The sequence below is a fragment of the Petaurus breviceps genome, unplaced genomic scaffold (genome assembly GCF_028583685.1).
Source record: "Petaurus breviceps papuanus isolate PSGF00001 unplaced genomic scaffold, PetGlider_PUasm1.0 534, whole genome shotgun sequence".
NCBI classification, from domain to species: domain Eukaryota; kingdom Metazoa; phylum Chordata; class Mammalia; order Diprotodontia; family Petauridae; genus Petaurus; species Petaurus breviceps.
The window spans coordinates 328,739-338,448 of record NW_027186362.1 but is presented as its reverse complement, the minus strand read 5'-3'; the positions used below and the strand labels follow the sequence as shown (position 1 = coordinate 338,448).

Below are 9,710 nucleotides of genomic sequence, written 5' to 3'. Positions count from 1 at the left end.
GTGACATTTGGAGACAGCTGGGGACAGAGGACAGGAGGCTGGTTCAGAACTAGCCAGACTGTGGAGGAGCAAGGACACTCATTAAAGGGATAGAGAGTTTTGTGAGTAAATATTGATCTTGTATTGGTTTGTAGGAAGGCTAAGGATGCTGTGGCACTCAGCATGATTATGGCCTCTGAATATCTTTGGTACTTCGGCTTACTGGTTTTGGGATTCGGCTTTCTGGTGTTTAAATAAATCCTTCAACTTTATCATCTATCTGGAGAGTTTGCCATATTTTGTGATCGAACGTCATGCTCTAGCTATAGTCAGGGCCTCTATCATGATTGTGGGCATTGTAAATATTGCATTGGCTCTACATACACATGACATGTTATTCAATAAGAACAAACTGTTTCCATCCCTATATGGGAAACTGATACTTGTCAATATTGAGAATTGTATAATCATCACCACATATAAAATTGGGAGGGTGTGGGTATAAACTAACCAAAATGATGATTAAAAAAACCCTCTTAAGGGGAATAAAGGTACTGTAATGGGAGAAGAGGAAAGGAAGAGGCAGTAAAGGGTAAACGATGCCACACAAAGAGGCATAAAAACATATGGTAGAAGGAAAGAAGGGAGGGGGATGAACATTTTATGAGCTTTACTCTCATCAGTTTTGATTCAAGGAGGAAATAACATACGTCATTAAGTATAAAAATCTGTCATGCTCTACAAGCACTAGTTGGGGAAAGAGGAAAGAAAAAGGTGGGGTTGTTAGAAGGGAGGGAAGAAGTAATAAGGGGGAAGTGTAGGAAAAGGGAGAGGGTTGATAGGGAGTGTGTGGGATACTGAGATCCTAACCCAAACTGACTACTCGGAGACCTCTCAAAGTGAAGGTGGAAAGTTTTATTAGAATCTCACGAGAAGCGGGCAGTCCAGTCTCTGGGACAGCACCCAGAGAGAGGAGGCTGAGGTACAGAAGCTCAAGCTGGGTTAAATAAGCAAGGGTTACCTGCCCCTCCCAAACATTAACTAATTATTACTAATGAGGCTCTAATCTTGTTAGATAACATGCATAATAGGTGAGGTCCACTAAGCAAGCACAGTAACAGTTAACCTCAGAATACTGAACCCCCTTCAGTCTAACCTAGATACATCCTTGGCCACTGTCTGTTTCCTGATTGGTCAAATCCACCTGCTGCGGCCAGCTCCTTCCATTCTACATTGTTTCATTTTAGTATTATCTAGGAGTTCTCTGGGAACTCAACTTCCTCCCAAGGCTACCGTTTGTTACTTTTTATTAGTAGTCTTGTTAAGCAATTCTTGCAGCTCTGTAGAAACTTAACCCTTTGTTACCTTTCACACTACCATTCCTTTCCCCAAACTAAAAACACCTCTAATTTGGTCTCAAAAGTTAATCCAATCAAATGTATTAATACTCAATAGCTCTTACATTACCTTGAGTACACAATGACTTACATGTATATAGGGAAACAAGACTGAACTTAATTACAAAATACAAGGAAGTAATAAGAATGTATATATGATATTTAGAATGGGGAAACTTCACTTCAAGTCATTCCACACAGGAGGGAATACTGAGGGAGGCAATGATTAAAAGAAAAACTCTTAAGGAGGTGAAGGTGTTGTGCAGAAATGAAGCCAGACAAGACCTGGGCATAATTTAATATAAATTTAATGTGGATTTATTGAGGGCCCGGCTGTCTGGAGTGTAGACTCAAATCAGACAGCCTCTAGCAGGGCCAGAGCCAGAGCATTTCAAGACAAAAACCACAAAGTAATGGTCAAATCTATACAACGTCAGGAAGTTATAGGAGCAGAGGAATGCAATTGGTTAATACTCAGTTTAGGACCTTATATGGAATATAGTTAAGTTTCAGTTTCCCAGAACAGGGTGGGTGACTATCTATGCCTTGGGCAGGGCTCTGTGGCGGGACTTTACTTCCATGAAGAAGGGAGCACAAGATGGCAGAGACTGAGACAAGATGAAGGGTCACTTGGGGTTGGGTAAAACAAAGGGAGGAGAAAGAAATAAAAGCATAAACAGGGGAGGGAATAGGATGGAGGAAAAGACACAGATAGTCATCATAGCTGTGAATGTGAATGGCATGAACTCCCCCATAAAACAGAGACAGATAGCAGAATGGATTAAAACTATAATGCTACAATATGCTCTTTGCAAGAAACACATTTGAAACAAGGGGATACACATAGGGTAGAGGCTTGAATAGCTAAAGTAAAAAAAAAAAGCAGGAGTAGCAATCCTTATCTCAGATAAAGCAAAAATAGATCTAATTAAAAGAGCTAAGAAAAGGCACCATTGACAATAAAGCAATATCATTATTAAACACATATGCATCAAGTGGTATAGCATCCAAATTCCTAGAGGAGAAGTTAAGGGAGTTAGAGGAAGAAAGAGATAGCAAATATATACTACTGGGGGACCTCAATCTCACCCTCTCTTGAACTTGATAAATCTAACCTCAAAATAAACAAGAAAGAAGTTAGGGAGATAAATAGAATGTTAGAGAAGGTAGATATGATAGACCTTTGGAGAAAACTGAATGGGGATAAGAAGGCATATGCCTTCTTCTCCATAGTACATGGCACATACACAAAAATAGACCTTGTTCTAGGGCATAAAAACCTTACAATAGAGTGTAGAAAGACAGAAATACTAAATGCATCTTTTTCAGATCATGATGCAATAAAAATGATATGTAATAAAGGACCATGGAAAGTTAAACTAAAAAATCATTGGAAACTAAATACTTAAATCCTAAAGAATGAGTGGGTCAAACAAGATATCATAGAAACAATCAGCAATTTCATTCAAGAAAATGACAATAATGAAACAACATACCAAAACTTGTGGGATGCATAAAAAGCAGTTTTTAGAGGAAATTTTATATCTCTGAATGCATATATGAATAAAATAGAGAAAATGGAGGTCAATAAATTGGCCATGCAACTGAAAAAGGTAGAAAAAGAACAAATTGAAAATCTCCAGTTAAATACTAAATTAGAAATACAGAAAACCAAAGGAGAGATTAATAAAATTGAAATTAAGAAAACTATTGAACTAATAAAGAAAACTAAGAGCTAATTTTATGAAAAAAATAACAAAATTGATAGAACTTTAGTCAATTTGATTTAAAAAAGTGAAGAAAACCAAATTACCACCATCAAAAATGAAAATGGTGAATCTACCTCCAATGAAGAAAAAATTAAAACAATAATTAGGAATTATTTTGCCCAATTGTATGCCTGTACATTTGATAATCTTAGTGAAATGGATGAATATTTACAAAAAATATAAATTGCCCAGATTAACTGAACAAGTAGGATACTTAAATAACTCCATCTTAGAAAAAGAAATTGAACAATTAATCAATGAACTCCCTAGGAAAAAATCTCCAGGGCCAGATGGTTTTACAAGTGAATTCTATCTAACATCTAAAGAACAATTGATTCCAATACTTTACAAACTATTTGGGAAAATTTGAGAAGAAGAAGTCTTACCAAATTCTTTTCATAATACAAATATGGTACTGATACCTATATTGGGAAGAGACAAAACAGAGAAAGAAAATTATGCACCAATTTCTCTCATGAATATAGATGCAAAAATTTTAAATAAAATATTAGTAAAAAGACTACAGAAACTTATCACAAGAATAATACACTTTAATCATGTAGAATTTATTCCAGGAATGTAAGAATGGTTCAATAGTAGGAAAACTGTTAGCATAATCAATCATATCAACAACAAAACTAGTAGAAACCATATGATTATCTCATTAGATGCAGAAAAAGCCTTTGACAAAATACCAAACCCTTTCCTATTAAAAACACTAGAAAGTATGGGAATAAATGGATCATCCTTAAAATAATAAGTAGAATCTATCTAAAACTATCAGCAAGTATTATATGTGAAGGGGATAAGCTAGAAACATCTCCAACAAGATTAGGGGTGAAACAAGGGTGTCTACTATCACCCCTCTTATTCAATTTGGTACTAGAAATGTTAGCTGTAACACTAAGAGAAGAAAAAGAAATTGAAGGAATCAAATTAGGCAAAGAAGAGATGAAACTATTACTCTTTGCAGATAACATGATGATGTACTTAGAGAATCCTAGAGAACCAAGTAAAAAACTACTTGAGATAATAAATAAATTTAACATAGTTGCAGGATATAAAATAAACCCATATAAATCCTTGGCATTCTAAATATAAAGGCTGAGACTGTAAGCAGTCTGGGAGAGCAAGGAATGGTTTACCTGTAAGATTTATGGAGAAGGGAGGAATTTATGACCAAACAAGAGATAGAGAGCATACAAAATTCAAAATGGACAATTTTGATTACATTAAATTGAAAAATTTTGGTACAAATAAAGTCAATGTAACCAAGATTAGGAGGGAAGTGGAAAATTGGGAAAGAATTTTGACAGCCAGTATCTCTGATAAAGGCCTCATTTCTAAAATATACTGAGATTTGAGTCAAATTTATAAGAATATAAGTCATTCCCTAATTTATAAATGGTCCAAGGATATGATCAGGTATTTACAGAGGAAGAAATTAAAGATATCTATAAACATATGAAAAAACGCTCTAAATCACTGTTGATTAGGGAAATGCAAATGAAAACAACTCTGGGGTACCATACCTCACCAGTTAGATTGACTAACATGACAAAACAGGAAAATGTTAAATGATAAATGCTTGAGAGGATGTGGAAAAATTGGAACACTAATGCATTGTTGGTGGAGTTGTGAACTGATCCAACCATTCTGGAAAGCAATCTGGAACTGTGCCCAAAGGGCTATAAAAAACTGCATATTCTCTGACCCAGCAATACCACTTCTAGGGCTATATCCTAAAGAGATCATACAACTAGGAGGAAAAGCCATTTGCACAAAAATATTTATAGCAGTTCTTTCTTTGGTAGCAAAGAATTGGAAATCAAGGGGATACCCATCAATTAGGGAATGGCTAAACAAATTGTGGTATATGAATATAATGGAATGCTATTGTGCTATAAGAAATGAGGAGCAGACTGACGTCATAATAACCTGGAGAGACTTATATGAACTGATGCTGAGTGAGGAGAGCAGAACCAGGAGAACTTTGTACACAGCTGCAGACACAGCATATCTGTGATGACTAACTTTAATAGACTGGGCTCCTCTCAGTAATGCAACACTGTTAGACAACTCCAAAAGACTATGATGGAAAGGGATATCCACATCCAGAAAAAGAACTATAGAGTCTGAATGCAGATGGAAGGAAACTACCTGCTCTCTCTCTTTTTTGTTTTGTTTTGTCCCTTCTTTCCGGTTGTTCATTCCATTAGTTATAATTCTTATTTACAACTTGACTAATGTTTAATGTGAAGGTATTTGTAGAACCTATATTGAATTGCATGCTGCCATGGCCGGGGGCGGGGGGCAGGGAGAGGAGAGAGGGAGAGAAAATTTGGTACTCAAGGGATTGTGGAACTGGATGTTGTGAACTAAAAGTAAATAAATAAATACATTTTAAAAAATAATTAGAGACCAAGGGCTGGTCATTTCCTCTCACTAAAATTCAGTTTCCTCATCTGTAAAATGGGGGGATGGGTTAATGGTGATATTTTTACTGTTTGCCTCATAAGGCTTTTGTGAGGAAAATACCTTTTTAAGTTATAGACTATTTACCTTTTAATTTTTCCTAGAAGAACAAGAAACATATTCAAATGAGAAAGGAAGACTTGGCTAGCAAGTGAACAAAGATGTTTAATAATTGAAAAAATGATGAAGAGACAGAGTGAGGCTGAGGAGACTTCTGCAAATGATGAGGAATACACAGGGGTAGGTGTCACCAAAGAGATGGAAAGACAACATTTAAATAATAAGCATTGACAGAAAAATGGGCAAAGATATCTTAAGGGCTAAATTTGTGCACAAGACAGACCTCATGGGACATTGGTCATTGGTTAAAGAGCAAGGAGGAATTAAAAAAAAAAATATGAGGTTGCCTGGGAGATGAGGATGACTCAGCTTGCAAAGTTGTTTGTAAGGAAAAAAGATAATGAAGTTTGGAGGGATCGCTCTGTTCCTTGAGCTTCTGGTAGGTTATCATCTGCCTCAAGGTGTTCAGAGGAAAGTAGAAATGGCTGTTTTGGCATTTCAGTTATTCAAGTAATTTAAAAGATCCTAGCAACACACCTGCAATCAGAAAGATAACAATATGAAAGTCAAGAAAGATTTTCCTGGAAGAAACATCATAGGTTGTGCCACAGATTAGGGTCTGTTGCACAACGTTTAAAAATCAAGATGACCCACCTGTACAGATGGTGGAATTCATGTGAGAGGAAATCAGGAGCTGAGCAGAGAAAGGAGAAATCCTAAGCCTTGGAACAACAGACAAGTTGTTGAAGGAAAAGGACAAGTTGGAAGAAGACAGCCCTGGCTTGTCTCTGCTTATTTATTTTTGTCGATTCTGAAACTACAAAAGGGATGCCTGAATAATTCATTATAAGTGGAGAGAATTAAAATTATTTTTTGGACAGTGGTGATAAAAAAAACACAATTTTTTGGGGGAGGGCATGTGGTTTTAGCTCTGGGTGGTATGCCATTTTGTAATTTAATAAAAATATGTTGAATATTAATGAGATCATATCAATGAAGCATTTATTGTTCCTTGGAAGGAAGCAACTATATAAATATCAGGGATTATCACAAAGCAGTGATTAAAACATTATTTTAAAATGAGACATGTAAAATTTTTCAAACAAAAAAATAATTTTCCAACTTCTGGAGGCCTATCAGATTTCATTTCTATTATCATCTGAGACCCACAATCCATTGAGGGAAATAGAATGAGAAGCTACACATATAATATGCAAACTTTCTAATAGAATGGATTTTTTAAAATAATATTTAAGTTCATATCTTGCCTGTTCCTATTGTGGTCCATTCCTCCAGGAGCAGTCTTGTTTTCACCACTGATGGTTTCTGACTCCCTGAGGGACTCTCTCCGTGTCGAGCTTTTTCCTTCCCTTTTTTCCTCCCATTTTTATCTTATTTTCAGGTTTACACTCTCTCTGTCCTACAAGTCTCTCAACTTCTTCCTACCCACCAAGGAAGCAAGAAAAACAAAACAAACATCATTATAAACATATGTGGTCAAGTAAAACAAAGTCCCAAATTTATCATGTTCATTTTTAAATATATATATATCTTAATCTGCCCTATTCTGGGTCTATTACCTCTCTATCTGGAATTGGGTGGCATGTTTCCACAAAGGTCCTTTGGAATTGGGGTTGGTCATTGAAGCGCTGCCCTTTAAATATGGTTTCTTCTCTATAGAATAGCTCTGATCAGCCAAGAGACTCATTAAACCCTTTTGGTAGATAGGGAAGGAAAACATCCTTGAGACACGACCGTTTGAATTTTATCCACAAGCAAATGTGGCAACATGTTTATTATCTTTGCACACAAAAGGAATTGAACTGATAAAGCTCTAGTTTGTCTACTGGGTTATGAGAGAGAGAGAGAGAGAGAGAGAGAGAGAGAGAGAGAGAGAGAGAGAGAGAGAGAGAGAGAGAGAGAGAGAGAGAGAGAGAGAGAGAGAGAGAGAGAGAGAGAGAGAGAGAGAGAGAGAGAGAGAGAATGGGGGAGGAACAAAGGGCAAGTGTTCATATCTATGTGCTGTTGACTTGTGAAGTTCTATATAGAACGCTATGTCATACACAAAGAAAAGGGGATTTTTCAGGAAGCCCAAGTCATTGGAGACAGGGAGTAAAGATAAAGCCATTTTAAGATCAGCTACATGACCTTTAGAATAAATACCTATACACATAGCCATTTCCAATGTCTATGCTCTGATCTCCAGATTCTTGGGTCCTCTTAGAATCATAAGAATATACACTCAGAGGTAAAAGGGACCCCAGAAGTCACCTCATACAACCCCCTCACTTTACAGATGAGGAACCTGAGGCCTCAGAAGAAACAATGGCTTACCCAAAGCTCACAGGCGGGAATTGAACCCAAGTCCTCTGATACCAGAAGTAGTGACCTTTCCATTGCACTATGGTCTTACTGAGTTTCATGGTTCCATTTCCGTTTAAGAGTGCATTGTGCAGTGTAGAATCATCATTTTGGTGGGATCATTGAGAGGTGATTTATTTGTCCCTATCCACCAGGCCAGCTCAAACAGGCATCCACTTCTGTTTATTCCACATCTTTTAAGAAAGTCTTCTTAACCTTACACTTTGCCTCTTCAGCAATGTTTGTATATTAAACATCTGTGTTCGCTAGCTAGCCAAGTCCTTTGGGTATGTTTCTTGTTCTGGTGGAAAAAAGCGGGGGGGGGGGGGGCGGGTGGAGTTGTGGTGAAGGAAGTTTTGACTCTCACCCTATCTCCAAAGGATGACAATCTGCTTACTCTTTAAAGATCTCCTTGTAACATAAGTACTTTCAGGGAGAGCCTATTTCACATTAATTTGATTACTGGAATCATAAATGGGGCTAGGTCTTCAGTCTGCCGTGGCCTGGAGCTAAGAACCTTCCATGGTATGAGCTTGTGTGGAATGACTTACAGTGAAGTTTCCCCATTCTGAATATCATACATACATTCTTATTACTTCCTTGTATTTCGTAACTAAGTTCAGTTATTGTTTCCCCATATATATGTAAGTCATTGTATATTTCAAGGTAATGTAAGAGCTACTGAATATTAATACAGTTGATTGGATTAACTCTTGAGACCAAATTAGAGGTGTTTCTAGATTGGGGAGTTTGGGAAAGGAATGGTAGTGTGAAAGGTAACAAAGGGTTAAGTTTCTACAGAACTGCAAGAATTGCTGAGCAAGACTACTGATAGAAAGTAACAGGCAGTAGCCTTGGGAGGAAGTTGAGTTCCCAGAGAACTGGTAGATAATGCTAAAATGAAACAATGTAGAGCTGAAGGAGCTGACAGCAGCAGGTGGATTTGACCAATCAGGGAATAGTCAGTGGCCTTGGGGCATCCATGCCCAGATAAGGATGTATCTAGGTTAGACTGAAGGGGGTAGTAGACCTCATGTATTATGCATGTTATCTAACAAGATTAGAGCCTCATTCGTAATAATTAAGTTAATGTTTGGGAGGGGCGTGTAACCCTTGCTTATTTAACCCAGCTTTGGCTTCTGTACCTCAGCCTCCTCTCTCTGGGTGCTGTCCCAGAGACTGGACCGCCCGTTTCTTGGGAGATTCTAATAAATCTTTCCATCTTCACTTTGAGAGTTCTCTGAGTTGTCAATTGGGGTTAGGGTCTCTGTATCCCACACAAGCTGAAGCCTCCCAGGCCAAGGAGTCAAGAAAATGAAAACCCAAAAGTTTTCTGCCTAGGAAGAGGCAGAAATTAGTCACAAAGATAATTAAATGATTAGTTACAAAGAATTAGAATTAATTGTTGTAGAGACCAGCTGCTGACCTGACAGACAGAAAGTACAAGTCAGTGTCCAGAAAAGCACTAGGAATAGAATTTAAGGAATGAGCAGATGAAGGAGGGGTAGGGATCAGGCTGAAGGATTCAGTACTGAAAAAACAAAATTAATTACAAAGGACATATGAAAGAAGATGCTATCTGCAGCCAGAGAAAGAACTGTTAAATACAAGCCTATCAAGAATGATTTTACACACACACACACACACACACACACACACACACACACAC

General features: G+C 37.3%; 1 long non-coding RNA gene across 1 annotated transcript; it reads right to left on the bottom strand.

The window, feature by feature from the left end:
• Positions 1 to 6,888: 6,888 nt before the first annotated feature.
• On the bottom strand, positions 6,889 to 8,484 carry LOC138172425 (uncharacterized). The gene is made up of 3 exons (XR_011171115.1): positions 8,015 to 8,484; positions 7,261 to 7,394; positions 6,889 to 7,122 (listed from the first exon to the last, which is right to left on the bottom strand). It is a non-coding gene; the product is annotated as an uncharacterized lncRNA (long non-coding RNA).
• Positions 8,485 to 9,710: the final 1,226 nt, after the last annotated feature.